Source organism: Theropithecus gelada, chromosome 9, assembly GCF_003255815.1.
Source record: "Theropithecus gelada isolate Dixy chromosome 9, Tgel_1.0, whole genome shotgun sequence".
Classification (NCBI taxonomy): Eukaryota; Metazoa; Chordata; class Mammalia; order Primates; family Cercopithecidae; genus Theropithecus; species Theropithecus gelada.
The window spans coordinates 22,604,517-22,610,863 of NC_037677.1; the positions used below are offsets into that span (position 1 = coordinate 22,604,517).

Consider the following 6,347-nt stretch of genomic DNA (forward strand, 5'->3'; position numbering starts at 1 on the left):
AGACAAAATAGTCTGCAAATGTGCCTTCTGGGAGATTTTTGGCAAGGGTCTGTCTGTAAAAGTTCCAGGGCATTAATCTTGGCTCAGGTTCCTAAAAAGCAATGATTAATTTAACTGGCTTTTGAATATCCCCTTCTGCTTATATTTGTTGTCAGCTGCCTACAGTTTAATATGCAGTGTTCTGCAAAACAGCTGCCAGTGCTACAATCAGTGAAGCAAAACTTAGTATGTATTCACAACCTAAATTAGTATCAATACTTTGACATTCATTACATTTGTTTTGGGGGAGGGAAAGTATTTCTGGTATGTTTCATTGATCCCCAAACACCTTCCAATCTGGACATGATGGGGCTGATTCCAGATGGTTTTTCTGAAATTTTATTAAAGTATGTCAGCATCATTTGTTTAGGTAAAATATGAAAACTCTGCCGAGTAGCAGTGGCATCACTTGGTTCCTGATGCCCATATTCCAGATACCACACATAAAACAGCTAAGGCAATCTTAGCTTTTCTTAGACAACCTTTATCTCAAACTTTCAGACATTCCAGAATTGTCATGATATTTACACTGTCTCATTATTTTGAGTTAAAAATCCTGTTCAAGAAAAGAAAATTTTGTATCACTTCCTCAAAAGGAAAATTCATAGCACTTGTCACAAATGGAAGGCAACGATGAGATAATACAAGCCAGGAAGGGGCTTGTATTACACGGGCAGGTGTAGTTAGTCAACCGAGCCAGTTTTACCTAATGAAGGGCAGGTGTGTTAGAGAGATTAGCTAAGAGTAGAAAGTCAAGCACAGAGGCCGGGTGCGGTGGCTTATGTCTGTAATCTTAGCACTTCAGGAGGTTGAGGCAGGTGGATTACTTGAGGCCAGGAGTTTGAGACGAGCCTGTCCAACATGATGAAGCCCCATCTCTACTATAAGTACAAAAATTAGTCAGGCATGGTGGCACACACTTGTAGTCCCAGCTGCTGGGGAGGCTGAGGCAGGAGAATTTCTTGAACCCAGGAGGTGGAGGTTGCAGTGAGCCAAGATCGCACCACTGCACTCCAGCCTAGGCGACAGAGGGAAACTCTGTCTCCAAAGAAAAAGAAGAAAGGAAAGGAAAGAAAAGAAAGCAAGAAAGAGAAAGAAAGAAGAAAGAAAAAGAGAAAAAGAAAGAAAGAAAGGAAAGGAAAAGAAAGAAAAGAAGAAATAAAGAAAGAAAAGAAAAGAAAAGAAATCTGAGCATAGATCCAAACTGAGACACTGAGACCTCCTCCTTGTAGTAGTCAGGAGCAGATGATTGAAGTAATTCTGTCCTGTGGGGTTCAGCGTCATGCAAGCTCCCCCTGGGCCATTCTCTGCTGCAGAGCACTTGCTCCATACTCTGGGAACCCAGATTAACCAGTCTGCCCTGTCACATAGTTGAAGGAGTTGCATTTATCTTTCTGGCTCCCAATTCCTTTAAAATTATATTTGCTGCAGAACCTCCACAAGGCTAAATAAAATAAAATCACATTTGCGACCATCAGAGAACTGAAGGAACTATTAACTGGCTGTCCTGGTTTTGCTGAGATTGGGCTGTTGACAGTAGTTCCTGGTTGGCTCCCAGTTACCCATGTCAGTTACCTCTGTTAACATTTCCAAGAATCTTTGTGTGGACAGAACAGAGCATTTTCATCTTGTGTTTAAAGCAATTTGTTGACTTCGGCTCCTCACCACTTTCTATACCAGTCTCCCATTCACGTCCCTAGTAATGCTTAGGCAAAAAGAAAAAAAGAAAGAAGGAAGGAAGGAAAGAAGAAAGGAAGGAAGAAAAGAAAAGGAAAGGAAAAGCTGATGGTGAAACCTATAGGTTTAAGGGCTTAAATCTCAAACTTTGTGTTAGGAGTAACGGGAGTGTGCTGAGAGGGCAAGCAATAAAACGAGTCATACCAAAAAGCCACATTGCTCTCTCCTAAGCCCTAAACCCACTCCACTCCTGAGGCCAGTGGTCCAAACAGAAAATAACTGGAGAAGACAAGGAGGTCAAAGGATCAGGGAACTAAGCATTACGTGAATTCACCAGCAAAATGTACAGAACACTTGTGTTTACATTGTTTTTATGGAACTAGCAGAATAAAACTGTTCTATTTTAAAAATGAAAAAAATGTGATAATTTTGTTTGATGCCATATAGACTATGCCAATATAGATAATTAGAGCATATTAATATAAAAGTAAAATTTTTGAATGCTAAAAACCATTGTGCCAACCCATTAAAATATTAGATCATTAGGAAATCCCTTTATACCAGAAACGCAAGTAAGAGTCATCACATTAGGAAACTCATTAGCACAATAAATTACATTAATTGAATTAATGAGAATGTCTTGTGTTCATGTTCATAGATAGAAAAGAGATAATGCCAAAATTTTAAACAAGATTATTTTAAATGATTCAATTAGTATGGAATTGGTGCAAAATATTTCTTTAAAACATAAAAATAGATTTGTATCAATGAAAATTAAGACATTACATGATTAGGCAGGATAAGCATTGTTAAGACATCAAAGGTACTTTAATTAATAAGTTGATTTTATGGTTGCATAGTATTCCATGGAGTATATGTACCTTTGCAAGGGCGTGGATGGAGGTGGAGACCATTATCCTTAGCAAAGGAAGGCAGGAACAGAAAACCAAATACGGCATGTTCTCACTTGTAAGTGGGAGCTAAATGATGAGAACACATGGACACATAAAGGGAAACACACACACTGGGCCTGTCGGAGGGTGAAAGGTGGGAGGAGAGAGAGGATCAGGAAAAATAACTACTGGACACTAGGCTTAACACCTGGGTGATGAAATAGTCTGTACAACAGCCCCGCCCCGCCGACAGACATTTACCTGTGCAACAAACCTGCACATCCTGCACGTGTACCCCCGAGATTAAAATAAAAGTTAAAAAAATAAAGAAAATAAAATAAGTTGATTTTAACTCCGATATAGATTCCATCTGTGTTCAGGATATAGAAATTGTACTGTAAAGAAGAGCAAACAAATTAAAATACCCATGAAAAGTCTCAAAATTAAAAGAGAACGACTTCCCTTTTAAAATATTGTAAAGACTTGGAAATTAAAATTGTGTTGTGTTGTTTCATCATTAGTCTGAAAGACCAATGGAAAACAACATTCAAAAATGGAATAAAACATATATGAAAATGTGCAATGAAAGCAGGAGTGCAGAAAGAAGAGACGAAAGCTTGCTGCGTCTCACTGGGCACTGAAGCTCACAGACAGGCAGCAAGCTTTGTTTCTCACCACGTGTGCTTTCTGGAAGTTTGGCATTGCCACATGTGCAGGAAGGACCTTTAACATTTGAGGAAGAACATTTGGGGGCTAATATCTGATTCATGTGACTTTTTCTGCCTCAGTATTCATTGTAACCTGTTCTCATAGCTCACAGTATGTTTCCTGCTGAGCTAAGATGTTACTGCCATTAATAGAGCTGTATTACCTGCACCTTTCCCCTTTCTATGTTTGGGAACCTTGAGAACAGTCACACATAATTGTGGTAATTCTTTAGTTGGTCACTTGCCTAGTGAAAGACTATCGGGGGGCTCCTCTCCACACTGGGCCCACAGGGGGAAAAAAAGCTTGTGAAGAGTTCTGGGACAGAACACTGCCTGGGGACAGTGAGATGGATCACTTCAAGGTACAATATTCTTAACTTATATCCCAAACTGATGTAAACAGAAAGTTCCACACGCCTTCAGAAAAAGAGAGAGAGAAAAAAAGACATGATTGAAACGTGGAATCATCTTTGGTTGTGAAAAACACTATCTTCGGCCGGGCGCGGAGGCTCACGCCTGTAATCCCAGCACTTTGGAAGGCTGAGACGGGCGGATCACAAGGTCAGGAGATGGAGACCATCCTGGCTAACACGGTGAAACCCCATCTCTACTAAAAATACAAAAAATTAGCCAGCCGTGGTGGCGGGCGCCTGTAGTCCCAGCTACTCGGGAGGCTGAGGCAGGAGAATGGCGGGAACCCGGGAGGCGGAGCTTGCAGTGAGCTGAGATCCGGCCACTACACTCCAGCCTGGGCGAAAGAGCGAGACTCCGTCTCAAAAAAAAATAAAAAAAAGAAAGAAAGAAAAGCAGAAGATGTGCTAAAATCAAAATTAACAGATGATCTATGTCTGGAATAAAAGTGGTTATTTGTTAACAGATGCTGGTGAGGCTGCAAAGGAAACTCCTATTCACTGTCACTGGGAATGTAAATTAGGTCAGCCACTGTGGAAAGCAGTTTGGAGATTTCTCAAAAAATGTAACAGAGCTACTAATTGACCCAGCAATCTCTTTACTGGGAATATACCCAAAAGAAAATACAACATTCTACCAAAAAGACACATGCGAACCTCCACACGCAGCACCTCTAATATAAAAGTTAGCATTATTTCAAAAAGTGTTTATTTGTGAAAAATTTTCACCCATGGTAGGGATGAAGAAGAACATTCTCACTAAGGTCAAGAGGCGCACATCCAAAGGCAGCCCCGGGGACAGGGCTGGGAAAGCCAGCAGCACCAGCGTCCTGGGCACATGCCAACAGGTGTTGGCTGAAGCAACAGGTGCCCTGGGGAAATGGAAAGGAGTTACTTAGACACAGTTGCTGATTCTTGAATTTCCTATTTTTCACAGGATGTCTTTATCATTTTCTTACCCTCCTGTCTATGTTTAGACACATGGCCCTCAGAGGTGACTTGTTGGCCGCAGAATGAAGAATTCATCACTGTCCTTTGGTCAAGGTAGAGGGAGTTATGTAATTTCATAAACTTTCCATATCTGATGACAGCAATGAACAGATGGAGAAGATACATTATATTCATGAACAGGAAAACTCAATATCCTCAGGATGTCAATTCTTCCCAAGGTACAGATTCAATGCACTTCTAATCAAAATGGAAGCAAATTATTTTATGGACATAGAAAAAGTAATTCTAAAACTTACATGGAGAAGAAAAAGACCTTGAATAGATAACACGATATTGAAGGAGAACAAAGCTGAAGGAAAGACAGGCACTACTCAACTTCAAGACTTACTGAAAAGCTACGGTAATCAAAGCAGTATCATATTGATGAAAGAATAGACAGGTTAATGAAATAAGACAGAGAGTTTAGAAATAGAGACACATCAATATATTTAATTAATCTTTGATGAAAAAGTAAATGCAACATAGTGAAACAAAGATTGGTTTCTTCAGAAAGTGGAACTGGAACAACTGAATATCCACATGTAAAAAAGATGAATCAGATCTTACCCCCTCATCAAAATTAAGTCAAAATGAATCACAGACCTAAATGTCAAATACAAAACTCTAAAACATCTGGAAAATAACAGGAGAAAATCTAGACTCTCTTGGGTTTGATGATCTCTAGAAAAAAAACACCAAAGTTACAGTATATAAAAGAAATAAGTTCCTGATGGAATATAGATTAAAAATTTTTAATTTTGTATAAAATGAGAAAAATACCAGAAGAAAACATAAATGCCTATTTACACAGATACATTTTTATGTTCACAAAACCTTTCTAAGATGCTCAGAAACAAGCACTGTGAAGGTTAATTTAGCAAAAAAAAAAAAAAAAAATCACCCTGCATATAAGAAAAAATAAAAGGCAGCATACTGGTAAAATATTTACTATACATGTATGTGCGTGTGTGTATACATATTAGATTTAAACATCTTCATTTTATACAGAATTCACTCAAATCAACAAAAAACCCTCTAATTTAAAATTGGGGAATTTAAATCAGAGATCTAAATTGCAGATCTAAAAAAAGTACTTTGCCTCTAATTTAAAACTGGGCAAAGTCCTTTTTTAAGATCTGCAAGTGACCTATGCACACAGGAAACAGTATTTAGTGTTCCTGGTTAGAGAAGGCATTTAAGTTAAAAGAGGAATCAAATGCTGTTTTCTATCCACAAAGTTTGTGAGGATAAAGAGCAGTGATATTTATATTGCTGCTTAAAGTTTAAGTTGCAGATGACTTTCGAATAGACAATTTGGTGGTAAGTACCATATTTTAAAAAATGTATATGCCCATTAGTGATCAATTCTATTACACTAAAATATTTTTAGAAAATAAGGAAACATACATGCAATTTCTTTTCTGAGCACTGCTTAAAATATCAATGTATTAAGAAGAATCCATATAATGGCTTTTATAAATACATTTCTGTGAATTTATAGCATGGGGTAATATGTGACCACTGAAGGTAGAAATATATGCAGAAGTATGTTGACATTTGAAAATGTATTTTGGTGTACCAAGTGAGCGTAAAGTTCAGTTTGTTTATACATACAGACGATAGTCTTGTGT

At 38.2% G+C, this 6,347-nt stretch overlaps 1 long non-coding RNA gene across 1 annotated transcript; it reads right to left on the bottom strand.

The window, feature by feature from the left end:
- Positions 1–4,418: 4,418 nt before the first annotated feature.
- LOC112631118 lies at positions 4,419–5,902 on the bottom strand. Its single transcript, XR_003121072.1, has 2 exons — positions 4,686–5,902; positions 4,419–4,598 (listed from the first exon to the last, which is right to left on the bottom strand). It is a non-coding gene; the product is annotated as an uncharacterized LOC112631118 (long non-coding RNA).
- Positions 5,903–6,347: the final 445 nt, after the last annotated feature.